Source organism: Mauremys reevesii, linkage group 14 (assembly GCF_016161935.1).
Source record: "Mauremys reevesii isolate NIE-2019 linkage group 14, ASM1616193v1, whole genome shotgun sequence".
In the NCBI taxonomy this organism is placed as follows: domain Eukaryota; kingdom Metazoa; phylum Chordata; order Testudines; family Geoemydidae; genus Mauremys; species Mauremys reevesii.
Genome location: NC_052636.1, coordinates 27,534,971 through 27,558,791, shown reverse-complemented (window position 1 = coordinate 27,558,791; position 23,821 = coordinate 27,534,971). Strand labels below are relative to the sequence as shown.

The 23,821-nt window shown below is 53.1% G+C and overlaps 3 non-coding genes across 3 annotated transcripts; 2 read left to right on the top strand and 1 right to left on the bottom strand.

Annotated features, from left to right (window-relative positions):
* The first annotated feature begins 4,884 nt into the window (after positions 1–4,884).
* Positions 4,885–4,956, top strand: TRNAG-UCC. The gene has a single exon. It is a non-coding gene; the product is annotated as a tRNA-Gly (tRNA).
* A 1,395-nt stretch (positions 4,957–6,351) lies between these two features.
* TRNAV-AAC lies at positions 6,352–6,424 on the bottom strand. The gene has a single exon. It is a non-coding gene; the product is annotated as a tRNA-Val (tRNA).
* Positions 6,425–16,133: 9,709 nt separating this feature from the next.
* TRNAS-GCU lies at positions 16,134–16,215 on the top strand. The gene has a single exon. It is a non-coding gene; the product is annotated as a tRNA-Ser (tRNA).
* The last annotated feature ends 7,606 nt before the right edge of the window (positions 16,216–23,821 follow it).

Below are 23,821 nucleotides of genomic sequence, written 5' to 3'. Positions count from 1 at the left end.
GCTGGGGCAGAGGGTTAGGGTGCAGGGGGATGAGGGCTGTGTCTGGGATGGGGATAAGGTGTTTGGGGTGTGGGAGGGCTCAGGACTAGGGCAGAGGGTTGGGGTGTAGGGGTGTGTGAGGGCTCTATCTGGGGCTGGAGATGAGGGGTTTGTGGTGTTGGAGGGGGCTCAGGGCTGGGGCAGAAGGTTGGGGTGTGCGGGGGGATGAGGACTCTGGCTGGGACTGGGGATGGGAGGTTTGGGGTGTGGGAGGAGCTCAGGGTTGGGGCAGAGGGTTGGGGTGTGGGGGAATGAAGGCTCTGGCTGGGACTGGGGATGGGAGGTTTGGGGTGTGGGAGGGGCTCAGGGCTCGGGCAGAGGGTTGAGGATGTGGTAGGGGGGTGAAAGCTCTGACGGGGGGTGTGGGCTCTGGGGTGAGGCAGGGCTGTGGATGAGTTTGGGGTGAAGGCAGGCTGATCCGGGACAAGGGCCAGAAAGGAGGACTCCGCCCAGCCCTTTCCCTGCTGGCAGCAGCAAGCTCTGGGGGAGGAACCCCTCATTCACCAGCCCCCCCCCCCCAGCAGCACCCTCATCCCGCACCACTGTCACTGCAGGTGCTCCTAGGGCCCTTCTCAGGTCCAGGAATCTCCCTCACCTCCCCCATTATGGGTGCCGGGGGGTGCTGCATGCACCTCCTCCCCTGCTGTTGCCCCTGACTATAGCCTCACTGGGGGTGGGGGATGGGGCTGTCTCCTTGCCCAGCATGGGGCAGGAGTGGTGACTGCAGGGGGGGGGCGCTGTGATGGTGGAGGGTCCTGCTGGAAAAGGGGAGGGTCTGAGGTGGAAGGGCAGGCTCAGAGTCAGTCTGCCCTGGCAGCGAGTTGGGAAGGGGGGGCACTAGGACCCTGTGGCAGCAGTTGCTGCAGGGAGGCAGCATGGAGCTGCATGGAAGAGGCAGGGATGCTCTGCTCCCTCCGGGGCCCAGGGACATGCATGGGGCCAGCAAGGGGGTCCGGGGGACACTCGGGGGAAGCACGGGGAGTGGCAAGTGGGGCCAGAGGGGAGACCCGGCCCCAAACATTGGTGGAGCTGGGCCCCAGGGCTCTGAATATTGCTGGTGCCCGGGCACCACGTGGGTATATAACTTGCCGCCCATGTGTGTTTCATTCCTTATGTCCTAGTCCCATCATGTGGCCATTTCCTTTTCTTCCTTTCTGTTAAAAGGTGTTTTGCACAGAAACATTATTTCCCCAGGAGCGACTCAGGAGTGGGGGCTACATTCCTGTGCCAAACAGTCACTGGCAGACAAAGGCCTTTAGGATGAGGCGTCCGTCACTGTCAAAAGATCATCTCCCTCCTGCAGGTCACTGGCAGCCTGAATTTGTTCCTTATCCTCCCAGAGTCTGGGGGCTGGAATCAGCACTACCCAGCCCCTCCGTATGTAGCAGGAACAAACACAAACCTGGTCTTTAAAACAAGCTGTCCCCTTCCTTCTCAGGGAAGAGTTTTCTGTGATTGAAGTTGAGCTTCAGTTCCCCTCTCCTAGGGGCAGAGCAGGTGTGGGGCCAGCTCCCAATGAGATCTGTTTTCACCTTTGCCCCCTTTCAGTCACTCTGGGATCCTAACTCTGCTCCCAGCTGTCAGGCAGCTTCCAGCCCAACCACCCTACTCACTATCTCCATGGTCATATGTCACCCCATTGCCAGCACTCACAGCTTGCAGGAAAGCTACTCCTGCCAGATGCATTGGTGGTATAGTGGTGTGCGTAGGTGTCTTCCAAGTAATTCGTCTGGGTTTGATTCCCAGCCAATGCAATAATGGCTTTTCTCTTCTGTTGTTTCCTCATCTGGAAGTGGTTTAATTTCACTCACATTGTGTTACAATCACATTATCTATAGAATGAGACAATAAATGTGTCGAAGTCCAGCAGGTCATACAGGATGGAGGCACACAAGGGGCTGGAATGTGTCATCTGAGAAAGACAGAACCCTTGGAAACCTGCATCTCCCATCCCCTGGCCTTGCGTGTTATAATTCCAGCTCCGTGAGCTGTTTGTATGATGTTCCTGCATGGTGGGGAAATGAAGTTTTGAGTCAGTTTTTGCTCCTGCAGATTCCTTTGCTGTTATAATGACATGAACAACAGGGAGGCAAAATAAACATAAACCCCAAATTGCAATACAGGTGGGGAAAGAGACGATCACGGTTAAGCCAAACACATCAAAATAAAAATTAATACTAAAAAAGGGGAGAGGGAAGAGATCAGGTATGTGGAGATCCCCTTGATATTTCAATGCACATTGTTAGAATCAAAGTTCAGACTTGACACTGGAAAACCCGCAACTACCTGTCTCTCTGAACACCTATGATGAGCAAGATGGAGTTGGGACACCTGTTCTGCTTCAATCATTTATTGTCTCTCTGTTCTCTCCTTCTTCTTCCCCCAATTACTCATCTCCAATGTCTCTGCCTTTCTCCTCTTGCTCCCTCTCCCCTGCCCTTTCCAGGAACTCACACTCTACAGCATTTAGGACAAGCCAGAGCTCCCATGTTCTGCACATGAGCCTGTGTCAGAGGACGTGTGACCCCGGTCAGAACCAGTCACCAGATCAATATGACCCTTTATGAGCGACTTCTCTGCCTGCTCTGCAATTTACATCTCCCCTCTTCCCCCCCCCACCGCAAACAGGGTCGGGTACAGCTCTGACTGAGAGGCCTAACAGGAGAAATTTCAGCCCAAAGACAAATTTGTGTGAAATGCTGAGAAGTGAAGAGCCCCCTTCCCCTCCCCCCAAATCCCCAGAACTCTAGTGTCACCCCCATGGCACCAGCACCGGGAACCCAGTGAGATGGGGTTACAGAATACAAGGGGGGAGGCAGCAGGGAGAGAGGTGACAGGGAATCTCTCTTTTTCTTTCTCTCTTCACTTTCTGTTCTTCTCTTTCCTTCCAGGAACTGCAGTCACAGCAGGGAGGGGTTTGTCTCCGTGTCTGTCACGGAGGTGGTTGAAGTGATGGATTCTGTGACTTCCTGCAACCTCCGTGACTTCTGCAGTGGCCACAGTGGCTGACTCCAGGGCCACTCAATCAACTGGCTCCAGGGACCGCCCAAGCAGCGGCCAATGCGGCTGGCCCGGGGACCACTTGTCCAGTGGTCCCGAGGGCAGCAGGAGCAGCCACAGCCTGGTGACCTCTGGCAGCACTTCTGTGGTGGCCAGAGCAGCAGCTGGCCCCCTGGGGCTCCCCCCTGCCCTAGCAGCAGCTGGAGTGGCAGCGACTCTTAGGGCTTCTCCCCTGGTAGCTGGTGCTCATTATCCATCAAATAAATCAAAACACTTTCCCCTGCAAGTGGATTTAGCCCGGGACCCTCAGAATCAGCAGCTGTTACGCCCCCACTGAGCTCTCTGGTCAGGTGTCCTAGTGCCGGGAGCCTCCGATGTAGATCTTAAAATAGCGTTTTTGCACCAGGGGGGCTGAAAATTTGGACCAGACATTGTAGCTCCACTGTTATTTTACTGAATTGCTTCAAAACAGCAAGTGTAGAAAGTCTCCTAAGTGCCAGGCTCTCTGCCATGGAAACAGCTGCCCCTGCTCTGCAGGAGTCTGTGCGTTCCACCCAGCAACGTACACACCTGCTCCGCACTGAAGGGGGGTCAGACAGTGATGGTAACGCAAATCTTCAGACTATTAACCAAGGTCTCTTTCTTTAACCCAGGACATGCCAGTCACCTGTTAGCCATGGTGTTATCTTCATCTTCAAATACCTCTCAGGACATTGAACAGAGGGAGTGAAACCCCCTCCCCCGAATGGCTCCCTGTTGAGGCGTTGTACCGGACCTGCCCCTGGAGACTGTCTGGTTTTATACTCTTAGAGCTTTTTCTCTTCAAACCCCTTATCCCAGTCTCTGGGCCAACCTCGGCATTTCAGAGTTTAGAATTTACTCTCATCACCCTCCTATGGCACTTTCCATGTGACTGAGACAAAGCAAGTGGGGGAAGCTCCGTGGCTAATGAAAACCAATGCTCTGGGTGAGGCCTGAACTCACTCCCACAGCTGTATTTCCCCCTGCATGAGCCACTATAGGTGCTTCTTAGACAAACTTGGGCTGTCGGTGGTTATGTGTGTCTGTGCTTCACCACTTTGGCTGCTCTGTGAAAAGCTGATGGTTCAAACAGAAGCTGGTGGGTTTTTGTTTTGTTTTAAGCAATTAGAGTCTAGTACATTTTAACAGGCAGAAAATGTCCTATTCAGGTCTAGCCCCATTTGACTCCTTCTGTCCATCTTCTTCCTTCACCCTGAGTGTCTTTCCTTCCCCATTGGGGACATGCAGAGATGAACCCCAGTCAGTCTGTGTCACAGAGAGTCTGTATCTCCTAAGGAATGTGGGTGAAGGATTCCAGCTGAATTAACGCCACTCACCTGGGTTAGAAACATTTGTTTCTTTCGAGCACATAGTGGGAAATGGGACATTAATTCAGACCCAGGAGGCAAGGCAGAGGCTTCATGCTCTTGATCTCCATGAAGGGAGAGAGGATCCCCAGGAAGGAACAGAGCTTCCTTTAGACTCAAGCTGGGTCTCCTGGAAGTTGGAAAAGACCCTTGGTCACTGAGGATCTCATGGGATCGTGCTGCTCCAGAGGCTCGAGAGTCCTGGGTGCAGGGAGGGTGTCACTGCACAGTCTGAAATGGAAGGGAGGACCCTGGAAGGGAAGGGGAAGAACAGAAAATGGAGAGGAATGAAACAGAATAAACGCCTCTTCTCTCTCCCCTCCCTGACCCAGCAAGAACTGTTATCAGTGGGGAAACTCCCCACCATGAACGGCAGAGACCATAGAGACATTCGCCTCATGCTGAGAAGTAAGGTGACCAATCACCAAGTGTGAAAAATCAAAAACTTTCACCAGATGCATTGGTGGTATAGTGGTGAGCATAGCTACCTTCCAAGCAGTTGACCTGGGTTTGATTCCCAGCCAATGCAATGATATGATGATTCCCCCACTGGGAATTGGTTTAATTTCAGTCATGTTGTAACAGTTTATCAATGGAATGAGAGAATCAGTGTCCCAAATCCCACCAGGTCATTAAACACCCAGTGGAGGAAGAAAGGGGTGGGACTATATAATAAGCAGTTGGAGTCATCCTGGTATTACAATGCTTCATTTCTTTTCTTTTTTTTTAATTCCTTTACTTCCCTCTCCCTTTTAGCCTCAGAGCCTTTCAGGTCAGAAGGGACCAGTGTGATCATCTAGTCTGACCTGCTGCACCTTGCAGGCCAAAAGACCCCACCCACCCACTCCTGTAATAGACCCCGGAGGGGAGGCAGCTCCGTGCTCTGCCCCTACCCCAGGCAGCACATGGAGGCCCTCTGCTCCCCTCCCCCAACGGGTGTGAAGAGATGTGCCAGCAGCACTAAGGTGGCTCCCTGCCCACTCTACCTCCGTCCCTCCGTGCCGCTCCCAGAAGTGGCTGGCATGTCCCAGCATCCCCTGGGGTGGGGGGAGTGTCTCCACGTGCTGCCCCTGCCCGGGCACCGACTCTGCAGCTCCCATTGGCCAGGAACTGTAGCCAATGGGAGCTCTGGAGGCAGCGCCTGCAGACAGCAGCACATGGAGATCCCCTGGCCCCACTCATCTAGGAGCTGCTGCCAGAGGGTTGTGTGTACCGGTCACTTTGGGAGCTGCACCACCCATCCTGCACCCCACCCCCACCGCCAGCGCAGAGCCCACACCCAAATTTCCTCCCAGAGCTTTGCTTGTCTTTCTTTCACCAGAACCATCCTTCTTCTCCTGGGCTGCAAGTAGCCATCCCTGGGAAGCCAAGAGGCAGGCACAGGATTCTGCCAGGTAAGTGTCCCACAGCGCCGTGATGGACAGTGCGATGAAGGTAAGTCTTCCTGAGGCATAATGAACTGCAATGCAGCGAACCACTGGCCAGGCGGTCCGGGCCAAGGGCATTCACTGGAGGTACAAGCTTGTGAGTGACTCCTGAGCACAGGGCCCCTTCCCCTTTTAAGGACCTGCTCCTCATGGTCTGCGACTAGAGATGATTTGGCTGCATCTGGTGGGTCACACTCCACCTCAGCCAGTGTCCATGCTCTGGGTGTGTGATCGCTGCCTAATGAGAGTCCCAGACACCTTGTCTATCTAGGAGCTCTTCTGATCTTCCAGCTGTTCAACGAGCCCCTTCATCCCACAAGCATTGCAGGAGGGAGCGGGAGGGAGAGGGGGAAAGCCACTTCACAGGCATTCAGAGAGGGAGAGGAGACAAAAATGGGAATCGGGGAAGTATAACAGACCTATTGAGCATAGAAATCACTGCTGCTCCTACAACAGCAGGGACAGGCCACTAGGAGCTGGGAAAAATTAAGCCATCATGTTTCTGCCTGGTTTTGAACCAGGGACCTTTTGCGTGTTAGGCAAACGTGATAACCACTACACTACAGAAACTCTGTTGCAGGGCTCTGCCCCTCCCTTCATAAGAACAGAAGAATGGCCAGACTGGGTCAGACCAAAGGTCCATCCAACCCTATATCCTGTCTGCCAACAGTGGCCAATGCCAGGTGCCCCAGAGGGAGTGAACCTAACTGGAAATGATCAAGTGATCTCTCTCCTGCCATCCATCTCCACCCTCTGACAAACAGAGGCTAGAGATACCATTCCTTACCCAGGCTGCCTAATAGCCATTAATGGACTTCACCTCCATGAATTTATCTGCAAAAATAATGAGGAGTACTTGTGGCACCTTAGAGACTAACAAACTTATTTGAGCATAAGCTTTCGTGGGCTAAAATCCACTTAATCAGATGCATACAGTGGAAAATACAGCAGGAAGATATATATATACACAGAGAACATGAAAAAATGGGTGTTGCCATCCACACTATAATGAGAGTGAGCAGTTAAGGTGAGCTATTATCAGCAGGAGAAAAAAACCTGTAGTGACAATCAGGATGGCCCATTTCCAACAGTTGACAAGAAGGTGTGAGTAACAGTAGGGGGACAAATAAACATGGGGAAATAGTTTTACTTTGTGTAATGACCCACCCACTCCCAGTCTTTATTCAAGCCTAATTTAACGGTGTCCAGTTTGCAAATTAATTCCAATTCAGCATCTCTCGTGAGAGTCTGTTGTTGAAGGTTTTTTGTTGTAATATTGCGACTTTTAGGTCTGTAATCGAGTGACCAGGGAGATTGAAGTGTTCTCTGGCTGTGTTTGAATGTTATAATTCTTGATGTCTGATTTGCGTCCATTTATTCTTTTATGTAGAGACTCTCTGGTTTGGCCAATGTACATGGCAGAGAGGCATTGCTGGCACATGATGGCACTTATCACATTGGTAGATGTGCAGGTGAATGAGCCCCTGATGGTATGGCTGATGTGATTAGGTCCTATGATGGTGTCCCCTGAACAGATATGGGGAGAGAGTGGCAATGGGCTTAGTTGCAAGGACAGGTTCCTGGGTTAGTGTTTTTGTTGTGTGGTTGCTGGTAAATATTTGCTTCAGGTTGGGGGGCTGTCAGTAAGCAAGGACTGACCTGTCTCCCAAGATCTGTGAGAGTGAGGGATTGTCCTTCAGGATAGGTTGTAGATCCTTGATGATGCACTGGAGAGGTTTTAGTTGGGGGCTGAAGGTGATGGCTAGTGGGGTTCTGTTACTTTCTTTGTTGGGCCTGTCCTGTAGTAGGTGACTTCTGGGTACTCTTCTGGTTCTGTCAATCTGCTTCTTCACTTCAGCAGGTGGGTACTGTAGTTGTAAGAACGCTTGATAGAGATCTTGTAGGTGTTTGTCTCTGTCTGAGGGGTTGGAGCAAATGCGGTTGTATCTTAGAGCTTGGCTGTAGACAATGGATTGTGTGATCTGGTCTGGGTGAAAGCTGGAGACATGTAGGTAAGTATAGCGTTCAGTATGTTTCCGGTATAGGGTGGTGTTTATGTGACCATCACTTATTAGCACAGTAGTGTCCAGGAAGTGGATCTCTTGTGTGGACTGGTCCAGGCAGAGGTTGTAGGTGGGATGGAAATTGTTGAAATCATGGTGGAATTCCTCAAGGGTTTTCTTTTCCATGGGACCAGATGATGAAGATGTCATCAGTGTAGCACAAGTAGAGTAGGGGCATTAGGGGACGAGAGCTGAGGAAGCGTTGTTCTAAGTCAGCCATAAAAATGTTGGCATACTGTGGGGCCATGCGAGTACCCATAGCAGTGCCGCTGACTTGAAGGTAAACATTGTCCCCAAATGTGAAATAGTTATGGGTGAGGACAAAGTCACAAAGTTCAGCTGTGACATTATCGAGGATACTGTTCCTGATGGCTTGTAGTCCATCTTTGTGTGGAATGATGATGGAGCGTCTACATAGCCAGACAATCCTGCTGTCAGGGTGCCAATGCCTGAGATGATGGGGCATCCAGGATTTCCAGGTTTATGGATCTTGGGTAGCAGATACAATAACCCTGGTTGGGGTTCTAGGCTGTCTTATTGCCAAGGGATGGAGAAACTCAGCCAGCAGCAGGGAGTGCATAACACCGCCCTAGTGTGGGGGTGACAGCGCCTCCAAGATCCTGACACCCCTATTGGTTCCACTGCTGGTTGTTTTCCTTTTCCTGGGGGACTTTGGGCAAGTTGCTCCCCCCTCTAGGGCTCCGTCCCCAGCAGGCAAATGGGGATTTAATACCTTCCCGCTATTGGAAAGTGCTGGGAGAATCCCCCAGCCAAAGCTGCTCTGACAGCGCTAAGCAGCACCTGACCATTCAAGGTCAGAGCGCACTGCCCAGGAGGAGTGTTTGGCTCTGGGGTTTCACTTCAGCCCAGTCTAGAGAGAGGGGCCCAGCCATGGGGTTTGGATCAAGAAGACCAAGTCTCCAATTCATTAAGGGCGTTTTGAATTCCAGTCCTGAGCTCCAAAGTGCTTGGTGTCATTTGCACATTTTAGAAGCATGATCTCCACTCCATTTTCCAAATCATTCATGAAACTATTGAATAGTACCGGACCCCGGACTGATCCCTGCCGGACCCACGAGGTGCCCCCTCTCTGTTGGGCAGCCAAACCTGGAGAAGGGCCCTTGGAGTCTGGGCTTTCAACCAGCTCTGCACCCACATAACACTGATTGCATCTAGACCGCATTTCCCTTGTTTGCTTGTGAGAATGTCCTGCGGGACTGTGTCAAAAGCCTTAGTAACCCCAAGATAGATCCCATCTACTGTTTACCCACCTCCACTATGCCCGGAAACCTGCCAAAGAAGGAAAGAGGCTGGGTTTGGGATGATTTGTTCTTGACAAATCCATGCTCACTCGTCCTAAGAACCAAATTCTCCTGTAGGTGCTGCTGACAAACTGTTTAAGAATGTATTGCAGTATCTCTCCAGCTATGGAAGTGAGGCTAGCTAGTCTGTAAGTCCCAGGGGTCTCTTTGTTTCCCTTTCAAAGATAGGTCCTGTCTTGTTCATGGATGGGAAGATGTTCTTTTTCAGGGATCTCAGATGAGAACTGGGGCACAACGCCTGGTTTGTTAAGGCCACAAAAATGGAGGCAGGAACCTCTTTTCTCCTGCTGGCAAAGAACCCCAGGTACCTAAAAGACAGGGACTCACACCCCTGAACGGGATTTAGAAAAGGCAGTGGTCAAAAAGTTTGGCTCCGACCATTTCTTGTTTCCGCAGACTAGACATTTTAGCAAACTTTAGAATTCCTTGGTGCTAAACACCGTGAAACTCCCCTTTCTCCTTCACAGAGGGCTTTATCGCCCCTTATCTCACTCAGGCTCACGACTGCCCAGAGTTTGAGAACTGTCCCTGTTCCCATTGGGCAGATGGGGAGGAGCCTGAGGTATAGAGAAGGGAAGTGACCTGTCACCAGATGGATCAGACTGAACAGGTTTCACATCTCGAGGAGGCTCTTACCTTCTAAACAGGGATGGCTGTTTTCTAGTAAAATCACTAAAAGGGAAGGAGAAAACTCGAAAGAGGTTCCTCCTGGCGCTCACATCCGTGAACCCGAATACTCTCCCAGTCCTCAGAGAGAGACCTGGAGAAGGAGACTTGCTGAAGCAAAGCCACAGGGGTCTCTGAGGTTTCCCTGGCCCCTCGCCCCTGTCCTGCCTGGCTGATGTCAGCATCTCTCTGTGAGGTCACCACCTCCCCACCACCTTGGATCAATAGGCTGAGGTCCTGCCAAAGGCCTTTGTGATGTCACTGCCACACCCCTCCCTTGCTGGCCTAATGTCCTGCCCCTGGCCAGGCACTTTGGAGGTTTCAGCTACTCCCTGTGGATCACCCCACTCAAGGAGCGTTCGTTCTAGGCAGCAAGCCGGCTAGACAGGGAAACATCAGACGCTGCTCCCAATGCTACACTCAGTTTTTCAGAAATTAGTCGACTTTATGGCCAGAAGAGACCATTAGAGCATCTAATCTGACCCCCTGCATATCACAGGCCTCCTGTATGACACAAGAGCTACTTTTGGGGAAAAACACATTCCAGAAAGGCATCTAGTCTTCATTAAATGACATCAAGAGATGGAGAATCCACCACTTTCCTTGGTAGCTTGTTCCTGTGGTGAATCATCCTCGCTGTTGAATATTTGTGCCTTAGTTGTAATATGAATTTGTCTCTTTTCACCTTCCAGCCATTGGGTGTTGTTAGGCCTTTCTCTGCTCGATTCAAGAGCCCTTTAATACCCAATCTTTTCTCTCCATTAAGGCACTTCAACACTTTAATGAAGTCACCTTTCAATCTTCTTTTGATAAGCTAAACAGGTTGAGCTCTTTCAATAGCTCACTAGAAGGCATTTTTCCCCAGCCCTCAGAACATTTGGTGGCTCTTTGCTGCCCCAGCTCCAATTTCACAACATCTTTTTCAAAGGAGGACACCAAAACTAGAGGCTATTCCAGTATCAGTCTCACTGATTTCGTGTCACCTCCTGTGACGTTATTGACATAATCTGTAACCGTATAGATCACCGTTGCGACCGCTGTTCTATTTGTAGCCAATATTGTAGAAAGATTGTAGCGTAAGGGGTCTATGGAGAGGTTCTGATTGGCTCATTATAATTATGCTATTTCTAGATGTGTATCATTTTTATAGTTGACGTTATGAATTCCTGCTCATTTCCCCACTGGCTGGAGCATGGGTAGAGTGTGTCTGTGGTTAATGATGTTGCTATAGATTGTTCGTTTCCTGCCTTGGCAATTCAGACAGTCCCTTTTCCCAACATATCTCCAGCACATCATTAGTTCCAATAACAGGGGCAGCTTTTCTCTGGGGCACTGAGATTTTTTGGGGAGTTGGTGGCTCCTTTCTTTCCTCACCCTGGAGTAAACTCATAAGAACATAGGAACATAAGAAAGGCTGTACCGGGTCAGACCAAAGGTCCATCTAGCCCAGTATCTGTCTACCGACAGTGGCCAATGCCAGGTGCCCCAGAGGGAGTGAATCTAACAGGCAATGATCAAGTGATCTCTCTCCTGCCATCCATCACCATCCTCTGACGAACAGAGGCTAGGGACACTATTCTTACCTCAAAGAGAGACCTGGAGAAGGAGACTTGCTGCAGCAAAGCCACAGGGGTCTCTGAGGTTTCCCTGGCCCCTCGCCCCTGTCCTGCCTGGCTGATGTCAGCATCTCTCTGTGAGGTCACCACCTCCCCACCAATAGTTTGAGGTCCTGCAAAAAACCTTTGTGATGTCACTGCCACACCCCTCCCTTGCTGGCCTAATGTCCTGCCCCTAGCCAGGCACTTTGGAGGTTTGAGCTACTCCCTGTGGATCACCCCACTCAAGGAGCATTCGTTCTAGGCAGCAAGCCGGCTAGACAGGGAAACATCAGACACTGCTCCCAATGCTACACTCAGTTTTTCAGAAATTAGTCGACTTTACGGCCAGAAGAGACCATTAGAGCATCTAATCTGACCCCCTGCGTATCACAGGCCTCCTGTATGACACCATAGCAGGTGAGGGAGGGGGGCTGAGGAGGCGAGTGGGTGGGCAGTGGTGAGGGGGCGGGTGAGCCGGCAGAGAGCCAATATTCATAACTTCAACTACAAAAATGAAACACATCTAGAGATAGCATCATTATAATCAGCCAATCAGAACCTCTCCATAGACCCCTTACACGACAACCTTTCGACAATACTGGCTATAAATATAGAACAATTGTCGCAACGGTGATCTGTACAGTTACAGATTATGTCAATAACGTCACAGGAGGTGACACGGCATCAATGAGACTGATACTGGAATACTGCCTCCAATTTTGGTGTCCTCATTTGAAAAAGATGTTGTGAAATTGGAGCTGGGGCAGCAAAGAGCCACCAAAGGTTCTGAGGGCTGGAGAAAAATGCCTTCTAGTGAGCTATTGAAAGAGCTCAACCTGTTTAGCTTATCAAAAGAATATTGAAAGGTGACTTCATTGAAGTGTTGAAGTGCCTTCAGGGAGAGAAAAGATTTGGGAATTAAAGGGCTCTTGAATCAAGCAGAGAAAGGTATAACAAGACCCAATGGCTGGAAGATGAAAAGAGACAAATTCATATTACAACAAAGGCACAAATATTCAACAGCGAGGATGATTCACCACAGGAACAAGCTACCAAGGAAAATGGTGGATTCTCCATCTCCTGATGTCATTTCATGAAGACTAAATGCCTTTCTGGAATGTGTTTGTCCCAAAAGTAGCTCTTGTGTCATACAGGAGGCCTGTGATATGCAGGGAGTCAGATTAGATGCTCTAATGGTCTCTTCTGGCCATAAAGTCGACTAATTTCTGAAAAACTGAGTGTAGCATTGTGAGCAGCGTCTGATGTTTCCCTGTCCAGCCGGCTTGCTGCCTAGAACGAACGATCCTTGAGTGGGGTGAGCCACAGGGAGTAGCTCAAACCTCCAAAGTGCCTGGCCAGTGGCAGGACATTGGCACAGCAAGGGAGGGGTGTGGCAGTGACATCACAAAGGCCTTTTGCAGGACCTCAGACTATTGGTCAAAGGTGGTGGGGAGGTGGTGACCTCACAGAGAGATGCTGACATCAGCCAGGCAGGACCGGGGCGAGGGGCCAGGGAAACCTCAGAGACCCCTGTGGCTTTGCTCCTGCGAGTCTCCTTCTCCAGGTCTCTCTTTGAGGACTGAAAGAGTATTCGGGTTCACGGACGTGAGCGCCAGGAGGAACCTCTTTCGAGTTTTCTCCTTCCCTTTTAGTGATTTTACTAGAAAACAGCCGTCCCTGTTTAGAAGGTAAGAGCCTCCTGGAGGTTTGAAACCTGTTCAGTCTGATCCATCTGTTGCAGGGGAGTGCTCTGCAGCTCCCACTGTGGGAGGTCCACCCAAAAATGTGGGGCTGAAATAGTGCTCGGGCAATGATCCCCACCAGTGACCTGGGCCATCCTTTGGGCTCTCTGGTGAGAACCCTCAGCCTCCCGTCCTCAGTCTCTACCCTGATTGGCTGAGCAGGGGGTTATTGACAGGGAGGAGACTCAGGTCCTTGTTCTCTTTTAAGACCAAGGAAATAAGTCAGAACCAGTTCTGTGTTTGATGAATTTTGCTGCTTCTCTGCATTAATGGTCTCTGAGCAGTTCATGATTCTCTCTAACATTGCAGTTCTCCTGAGATACTTGCTGAATAATTACTGTCACTGTTGTTGGTCTGGAGCTCATCACAGAGCACTTTATTCAGGTCATTCAATGTCTGAAATTCAAGATCTGATGGTTAGTTTGTAAAAGCAGCAGAGAGTCCTGTGGCACCTTATAGACTAGCAGATGTTTTGGAGCATGAGCTTTCATGGGTGAATACCCACTTCGTCGGATGCATGTAGTGGAAATTTCCAGGGGCAGGTATATTGAAAATCAGGACTCTTGGGTCCTATTCCCAACTCTGCCACTGACTGGCTGTGTGACGTAAGACAAGTCAATTCTCCTTTCTCAGCCTTAGCTTCTCCCTCTTTCGAGTAGGGATAATAATGATCCGCTCTTGACTACCTCACGGTGGGTGGAGGCAGGGCCGGCTCTAGGTTTTTTGCTGCCCGAAGGAAAAAAAATTTTGGCTGCCCCCACCCCAGCCCTGGGCTCCCCCCCATAACCCTTGCTGCCTGAGCTCTGTCCCCCCCACCCGCACCCCCCTGCTGCCCCAGCTCTGGGCTCCCCCTTCCCCACCAGTGCTCCCTCACCCACACACCCTCTGCTGCCCCAGCCCTGGGCTCCCCTCCCCACACCTGCACCCTCCTTCTGCCCCTGCCCTGGGTCACTGGTAACTTGCTCCCAGGGTGGGTCATTCAGCAGGAATTATGGATGTGCACAGAACACAGACAGGACTGGTTCCCGCATGGTTACAGAACTGCAGTAAAGTGGAACAATTTTCAGCTTGTGTGATTGGAGGATATTTGGATCCATATTATAAGACTGTCCTCCATAAATGAGGAAAAGTTGAGGTGCCTTTATTATTCTCTGTTTCTATGGGGAATTTGCCAGTGCAATATCACCGTCTTCCTTTTAAACAAACAAAACTAGAAAAAAATGGCAATGGCTGTTGAAAAAAGCAATTCCAGTCCTAAAAACCACGGGGAAGCATTTCTTGCTCAATTTTATCTAGTAGGATGCCCCTGGAACAATGGGAGAGAGAAACCTGCATCACTGAAAGTGCAGCCATGGAGACACCACACAGCAGCCTTCCCTAGCAGGGGCAGGGGGGCGAGAAGGGACATCATCCGAGCTTCCTGCATCCAGGTCACTTTCCTCAGCCGGGCTGCGTCAGGGGAGGGCAGAGAGCAGCAGCTTCTGATGCTCCCCTCACAGCCCGGCCCAGGTGGGGAAAGTGACCAGGACGCAGGGAGCACATACTGTTGCTCCTCGCTCCCTCCCAGCCTCTGTGGGGCCACGGAGGAGCATTGGGGCAGGGGAGAGCAGTGAGCACCTTTGCATGGCCACACGGTGCCCTTTGACCCCTGGAGCCCTGGGCGGCTGCCGGGGGCCCCACCCCTAAGGCCGTCCGGGCTCCCCAGCACGAACAGCAGAGACACAGGGAGACTGGCCACCCACTGAGCAGAGGTAGCGTGGGCGGCTCGTAATGGAGGCTGGGAGGGGCTCAGCCTCCCCAAACTTTGCGTCGCCAAGGGGGCAGTGGGGCCCATGACTAGGGGCCCTGGCCAAATTGGGCCCCCGTGGGAAAGTCTCCCCCATGTCGGCCCCAGGGCTGGAGGAGCTCCCACTCCCTGCTACGGCCTGGGGGCTGCAGCAGGGGCACAGAGCTTCTCTGGTCTCGGGGCCGGGTAAAGGAGTGACAGGGTGGGGCCAGTGGGGGAAGGGGTGGAACAGAGGTGACAGTGGGTGGGGCCGTGGGTGGAAGGGGTGGAAGGGGGCGGAGCCACACACAGAAGTGGGGGGGGCATGGTTCCGGTGCTGGGGCCCCCGCACTTGTTCTCCCTTTCCCTGGGCTTTGGCATCACTAGCCCCTGCTTAGCGAGTAGGGGTCAGTGGTCCCCAAAATGTGGGGCATGACTCCTAGGGGGACACAGAGGAAGATTGATGGGGGCACCTCAGGGCCTGAGCCAGCCCCCATAGAGGGTAGGGAGGGAGCAACACTCAGCCCCACTCTGTCCCAGATCTTCCCCAACCCCACCCTCAGCCTGGGCCCCTGGCTCCCAGCCCAGCCTCAACCCCCTTAACCCAGCACCCCTCTCCCCAGCAAGCAACGGCCCCTCTCCCAGCCCCGGTTCTCGACCGCGGCTTCCGAGGGGCCACAGCCATGGATACGAGGGCGCAGTGTGAAATGTTTGGGGACCACTGGGTTAGGGTGACGTCCTCAATCACTTCTCTGCAGTCCAATGAAAGCGATTCCTCACCCACCCACCCCTCTGTCAGGACGGCCTAGGTACATTCCGCTGCCCTTCACTCGTACAGGAAGGAGAATAACATTTCATTGCACTCAATGCTAAAGTGATTTGTTACCCACCACCATCTGAAACTGGTCATTTTGGGGAAGCGGCCCCCTCATGCTGCATAGCTAGGCAGAGTAGGGGTGTCTGTGCAAACACGGCCTGTTCCTGAAGTCTTCCCCCAGCTCCTCACTAGATGTGAGGGGGGAGCTCATTCAGCCCCTGCTTACACTTAGTATTTAAAAACTCCTTAGTAGCCCTATCTCTGCTGGCCTTAGATTTCTCCTCCTGTCCACTTCTTGACAACTCAGATGAGGTGGCCGAGTGGTTAAGGTGATGGACTGCTAATCCATTGTGCTCTGCACGCATGGGTTCGAATCCCATCCTCATCGGATGCATTTAGTCTTCACTCTCCTTTATAGACAACCATCTCCCCATTTGGTACAATGACAGATCCAGCAATGTTGCTTCTGTTACCCAAAATTGGGCCAGATAGTAAGCTTAGGGAGGACTAATGACCCCACCCCCAGAGTTTGGCAGAAAGCAGCATGTTTATTATACTAACAGCTAAGCTCAAAAGAAGACATGGGGGGGGTCACACACTCACGCTCCCAGGACAGGCTCAGCACTGGAGATGTCAGGATTCTGTGCAAAGTAAGTGTCCCACAATGCCGCGATGGATGGTGCAATGAAGGTAAGTCTTCCTGAGGCACAATGAAATGCAACATGGTGAACCACTGGCCAGGTGGTCCGGGCGAAGGGCATTCACTGGAGGTACAAGCTTGTGAGTGACTCCTGAGCACAGGGCCCCTTCCCCTTTTAAGGACCTGCTCCTCATGGCCTGTGACTGGAGATGACTTGGCTGCATCTGGTGGGTCACACTCCACCTCAGCCAGTGTCCATGCTCTGGGTGTGTGAGTGCTGCCTAATGAGAGTCCCAGACACCTTGTCTATCTAGGAGCTCTTCTGCTCTGCCAGCTGTTCAACCAGCCCCTTCATCCCACAAGCATTGCGGGGGGGGGAGGGGAAGCCACTTCACAGGCATTCAGAGAGGGAGAGGAGCCGGGGCGGGGGAGGGGGAGTGTAACAGACCTTCTGGGCATACAGGTGATACGGAGCACACAGATCACTGCTGCTCCTACAACAGGGTAAGTTCTCAAGCAGCATGTTTCTTACTTTGCCCATCTGCCAATTTTGATGATTATCAATGGAAATATTTTGCCATTGGGTTGTGTATTTACACAGAAATTGACATTTACCCACAAATACATAATTCTTCCAGTCCTGCCTAGTCTGCAGTTGGTGGGTTTAGAGGGACACATTCACTCGCCCCACGCCCCAGGCCAGGCCTGTGCTCTCAACTTCCCACACTGCTGGGATCCTTCCCTGGTCTCCCCCCCGACCTCTGCCCCACCCCCACTGCTGGGATCCTCCCCACACTGTCCAACCCCTGCTGGCAGGATCCCTCCTGTTCCTTTCATGTCCTGTCTCCACTCTGGGCAAAAGCTCCGCACGGTTCCCACAGCGGAAGTTGAACCCAGGTCCCCTGGGTGAAAACCAGGAATCCTGCCCACTAGCCCATATGGGACTATTGGTGCATCTGACGAAGTGGGGATTCACCCACGAAAGCTCCTGCTCCAATACGTCTGTTAGTCTATAAGGTGCCACAGGACTCTTTGCTGCTGTTATTACTACAACTCTCTAAGCCAACCCCTCATGAGCGCAGCAAGGACTAGCGTGACCGGATGTCCTGATTTTGGGGCCTTTTTCTTATATAGGCTCCTATTACCCCCACTCCCTGTCCCGATTGTTCACATTTGCTGTCTGGTCACCCTAGCAGGGGCTGCACACAGGGCTGCATTAACCCTTCAGGTGCTGAGGTTTCCCTCTCTCCATCCCCACTGCCTGTGATCAGGAAACAGACATCAGGGCTCCCAGGGGCTGCACAGACCATGACTGAGATCGGGACCCCATATTGCACTAGGTGCTGTACAATCCCTGGCCAACACTGGACACCCAGGGGGTTCCCCTCAATTTCCCTGAGCCTCTGCTGCCCAACTGCTTCTGACTCCATCTGGATCACCCAGGAGCAGCGACAGGGTTTCTGGTGCCCTAGGCAAAATTTAGGGGACGGCATTTTGTGCGCTACCCACGGAGCGCACAGGAGCTTCCGGTTCCACTCCCATTGCGCTGCCGAAGAAGGACTCTCCGCCGAAATGCTGCAGGTGACAGCGGCAGTCATTGAGCTGCTCAATTGCCTGCTGCTGTTTCCGCGGCATGTTGGTGGAGGGTCCATCTTTGGTGGTGCAATGGGAGCGGAACCGGAAGCTCCCAGGTATCCCGTGGGGAGCGCACAAAATGCCACCCCCCGAATCCTGCCACCCTAGGCAACCGCTTAGGGTCGCCTAATGGAAGCGTCGACCCTGGGATCACCCCCCCCCCCGCAAAAAACCCACCTTTCCAAACAGTCCTTTTCCCACCCCCTAATTCTGCTTTCACACCCTGGGCCCATCTCCTCACTTCGTCCCTCCCCCCTTCCCCCCAGGTGAGCAGAGATGGAGGGAACTTCAGTGGCTGGAGCCAGCCCCAGCGAGCGCTGCAGCCCGCCCGGGTGGGGGGTGTTTGCAGACACAGGAAGGGAGCAGCTGGGAGCAGAGAGTGCTGGGAAGGAGGCAGGAGAACAAATCGCAGAGATGCAACACAGGCAGCTCCTGGGGGCGGGGCTCTGGCACAGGCCGGGGGCGGGGCAGCTCCTGGGGGCGGGGCTCTGGCACAGGCCGGGGGCGGGGCAGCTCCTGGGGGCGGGGCTCTGGCACAGGCCAGGGGCGGGGCAGCTCCTGGGGGCGGGGCTCTGGCACAGGCCGGGGGCAGGGCAGCTCCTGGGGGTGGGGCTCTGGCATATTGTGATGTGGAGCCCGGGTGGAGCAGCTGCTCCCTGGTGGCCACGTGCTGCCAGCAGCGCTGGAGCTGCCCGAGGAGCTGCTGTTCTCAGCTGCAGCCAGGCTCTGTCACAGGTGTGATGACACATTGTGCAACCCTCCCGTTTTGCAACCAGGTGCAGTTTATGCTGCGCAACGTGACCATCTGGGCCCCTGCTCAGGACTTGCTGCTGCCTGGTCCATGGGGCTGTGAATCAGGAGGGACAGGGTTTGTGGTCGAAAATACTCACATTCTGCTTCCTCCTGCCTAATGTGCCACATTGACCTATTGCAGGGATCTGGGGGGTTCTGCGTTTTAATTTAATTTTAAATGAAGCTTCTTAAGCATTTTAAAAACCTTATTTACTTTATATACAACAATAGTTTAGTTATATATTATAGACTTATAGAAAGAGACCTAAAAATATTAAAATGTATTACTGGCACGCGAAACCTTAAATCAGAGAGTCTAAATGAAAACTCGGCACAGCACTTCTGAAAGGTTGCCGAACCCTGATCTTTTGGAAGATTGAGGCATGCTCTTTCACTTTTCTGTGTATGAATACATGAAAAGGGAGGTAAGGTTTGGGGGTACAGAGCACACCCCTGACCTCAAGGTGATAACCAGAGTGGCCCCTTTCATTGGTCCGGGGATGGTTGTGCACTTGACACTGGTCCAGGGATGGTTGCAAATTGGGAGGGATGGGATTTGTGGTCGAAAACACTCACGATCTGCTTCCTCCTGGCTAATGTGCTGGCTTTCTACCTGTACCGAACCAGGCAGTTCAGGAAGTCCTTGCAACTATTCCTTGCATCAGCCAAGCGGATTAGGGGGCAACCAGTTTCCATCCAGCGCATTTCCTGCTGGATCACCTTGTGCATACGCACGTGTTACGACTTGGCAGGGGTTACCCCACCGCCTATAGTGAAGGCGCATTCTACGAGAGCGCAAGCCTCGTCGGCCGCCTATGTCACCCACGTCCCTATCCAGGACATATGTAGGGCTGCCACGTGGTCATCTGTCCACACTTTTTCCTCACACTATGCGATCGTCTCCCAAGCACAGGATGACGCCGGGTTTGGTAGGGTGGTACTCCGTCCTGATAACCCTTAAACTCCTACCCACCTCCATCAGATATAGCTTGGAGTCACCTACTGTGGAATACACAGGAGCAGTCACTCGAAGAAGAAAGGTCAGCTACCTGTTCCGTAACTGGCGTTCTTCGAGATGTGTTGCTCTTGTCTCATCCACATCCCAGCCTTCTTCCCCTCTGTCGGAGTTGTCTGCCAAGAAGGAACTGAGGGTGGGGGGAGTGCGCAGCTCCCCTTATAGTGCTATAGAGGCGCCACTCCAGGGGTTGCAGCAGTGCTCTAAAAACTTCCGGCACCGGTGCACGTGGCGAGCACGCACACCTACTGTGGACTAGACCGGGAGCAACACATCTCAAAGAACACCAGTTACGGAACAGGTAACTGTCCTTTTTAAAGGATGTCTAGATTTCATTCCTGTAGTAACAGAACTGGTGATAGGAAAGCAGGAAGAGGGGGGGGGGGTTGTGTGTGTACAGCTTAAATTGGTTAAATAGTCTCACTTTCAGTACTCAGTGTTTCAAAAATGTTAGCCTGCCAACCTGTGTCATAGAGATGTCTTCTGTTTTTTTTAAAAAAAACATGAATAAAGCTACTTTAAGGGAAATTACTGCTTTGTCCAATCCTGAAGAGCTATGAGATCTTTGCTCACCAATTCTCATAAAACTTGTATTTGTTATGCCTTTTTGGTGACTTTAGTATTATGATCTATTATAAATAAAGTGCATTTCACTGATTGATTTTAAAATGAAATTAGTAACTGGAAAAATGGCCAGTATTTTTTTAAAACCTGTGACAATTATAAGCTACTGTATTCTGTCATTTAGTTTCTAGAATCAAAAGTATATCTAAGTATAATCTAAAGTTCTCCTGCAAAATGCCAGCTGTGCAAATCCTCCTGTGGCTGGATCATTCTTGGGTTTTTATTTTAAGTACAAAATAAATACGTATAACAAATTTAAACGTATCCAATTAGTAATTCGATATGTTGGGTGGTGCCTCTTTTTATGTGTTTGCTCCCCTGATGTTAGAGCCTGGCTATGCCACTGCTGTAGAGGGCTCATCACCCAGCAGCTGGGGGCCACCATGCGGGCTCAGCAGGGCTGCTGGCCACAGGGCCAATGGGTGTGGGTGGGCTGGGTGGGATCTCGGGCATCACGTCTCAGGGATCTGCCCCGCTCCCCAGCACTGCTCCAGCTCTGAGCTGTCTCCACTGCCTGGGACCTGTGTAGCCCCACCTGCCTCCCCAGGGGAAGAGCCACCTGGGACTGGTGCAGAGGCTGGGCCAGTCTCAGCCACTCACAGGGGAGGCAGAGGGAGGCTCAGCTGGGTCCTGAGGGAGCCTGCCCCGGGTAGGCTCTGCTCCTGCTCCAGCCTGGCTGCTTCCACCACTCCCAAGGGGCCGGAGTTCTCCTGCCCCAGGACCAGCTCTGGCTGCGCTGCCATCTCAGCCTGGCAGACACAGTCACCTCCCATCAGGGCTGGCTACTGTGGCTGGGGGTTAGGGTGTGGGAGAGTAGGTCTCTAGTGGGTCTGCGGGGTGCTGGGCAGTGGGGGGTAGGGAGATCTGTGTGTGTTGGGGGGCTGTCAGTGGGGGAGATCTGTGTGTGTGTGGGTGCTGGGAAGTGTGGGGGGTCTGTGTGGGGCACTGTGCAGTTGTGGTGGGGGGCACTGGACAGTGAGGGGATCTGTAGGGGGGCTCTGGATGGGAAGGGGCAGGGCCCTGCAGTTGTGGGAGGGCTATGGGGGTCTTCAGCTGAGAGGCACTGGTCAGTGAGGATCTGTGGGGGGCTTCTGAGTGGGTGGGGGAGTGATCTGGGAGGGCACCGGACAGGGGGGTTTGTGGGGGTCTCTGGGTGGTGCGGCGCTGGGTGTAAGGAGTCGGAGGGGTGCCGGGCAGGGGGTTTGCGGGGGTCTCTGGGCGGTGCGGCGCTGGGCGTAGGGAGTTGGAGGGGTGCCGGGCAGGGGGTTTGTGGGGGTCTCTGGGTGGTGCGGCGCTGGGCGTAGGGAGCCGGAGGGGTGCTGGGCAGGGGGTTTGCGGGGGTCTCTGGGCGGTGCGGCGCTGGGTGTAGGGAGTTGGAGGGGTGCCGGGCAGGGGGCTGGTGGGGGTCTCTGGGTGGTGCGGCGCTGGGCGTCGGGCGGGGGGGGGGTGCTGGGCAGGGGTTTGGGGGTCTCTGGGGGGTGCGGCTCTGGGCGTAGGGAGCCGGAGGGGTGCTGGGCAGGGGGTGCGTGGGGGTCTCTGGGTGGTGCGGCGCTGGGCGTAGGGAGCCGGAGGGGTGCTGGGCAGGATGTAGCATGGTGCAGCATGGGCCTGCCCCCAAGGGGAAGAAGCACGATGGCAGTGCAGGGCTGGGCTGGACAGTGTGGGTCTGGCAGCTCCCGGTTTGTAAACAGTGCCCTTGTACTGGGCTGGGGGGAGTGGGGCTGTCCCTGCCGTGCCATGATCCAGCTCCCGTTGCCCCAGGCCAGCCCCTCGCTCTGAGGACTCTGCCCCCTGCCCCATGTCCCCATTTCCCCCATGGGGGCCCACAGATATGTTTAGCACCGGGCCCACAAAAGGTTAATCCGGCCCTGTTTGGGGTGCAGGCTCTGGGAGGGAGTTGGGGGGCGGGAGGGTTGCAGGCTATGGGGAGGTTGAGTGAGGGGTGCAGGCTCTGACCTGGGGCAGGGGATTGGGGTGCAGGGGGGGTGCAGACAGGTGGGCTCTGGGAGGGAGTTGGGGGCGGAGGGTTGCAGGCTATGGGGAGGTTGAGTGAGGGTGCAGGCTCTGAGCTGGGGCAGGGATGGGGTGCAGGGGTGCGGACACGCGGGCTCTGGGAGGGAGTTGGGGGTGGGAGGGTTGCAGGCTATGGGGAGGTTGAGTGAGGGTGCAGTCTCCGAGCTGGGGCAGGGGATTGGGGGGCAGGAGGGCTGCAGGCTATGGGGAGGTTGAGTGAGGGGTGCAGGCTCTGACCTGGGGCAGGGATTGGGGTACAGGGGTGCAGGCACGCGGGCTCTGGGAGGGCGTTGGGGGCAGGAGAGTTGCAGGCTACGGGAGGTTGAGTGAGGGGGCAGGCTCTGACCTGGGGCAGGGATGGGGTGCAGGGGGTGCAGACACACGGGCTTGGGGGAGTTGGGGGCGGGAGGGGTGCAGGCTATGGGGAAAAGCTGAGTGCGGGAAAAGCTTCAGTCGGCGCTCACACCTTATCAGACATCAGAGAATCCACACAGGAGAGCAGCCCTACACATGCTCTGAGTGCGGGAAAAGTTTCATTGAGCACTCAGACTTTGTCAGACATCCTAGAATCCACAGTGGAGAGAGACCCTACACATGCTCTACATTTGGGAAAAGCTTCAATCAGATGTCATTCCCTATTAGAGATCAGAAAATCCAAATGGGAGAGAACTGTAAGAAATGCCTTTATTAGGGCTTCCCAAAGATTTGTTTTAAAAAAAAATCACATTTGCTAATTCCAATATAGTGATCTTTGCACCATCTTCACTGTGGTCTCTCAGCTCTGCCAGATGAGTTGCCTGCTTCTGCCTTTTGCAGTTCACCCCTCTTTGGGGTCAGTCCTGTGATCTTTTCTATCAGCTCCTTCCCTTTTGACTTGTAGGAGAGTGTGTCCCTCCAGCCAGGAATTTCATCAGCTCCAGGTGGGGGAGAGAGGGTTGATGCCAACAAGCTACTCTGAGGCAAAAGTTACCTGTGCCTTACATCCACTAGGACTGTACATGGAATTGGGTGCTCAAGTTAGTGATTTTGGTGTAAAAAGACAATTATAGTTGTAGAGCAGAAGCAGCCCAGGGAGTGAACCTAACAGACAATGATCAAGTGATCTCTCTCCTGCCATCCATCTCCACTCTCTGACAAACAGAGGCTAGGGACACCATTCCTTACCCATCCTGGCTAATAGCCATTAATGGACTTAACCTCCATGAATTTATCCAGTTTTCTTTTAAACCTTGTTATAGTCCTAGCCTTCACACCCTCCTCAGGTGAGTTCCACAG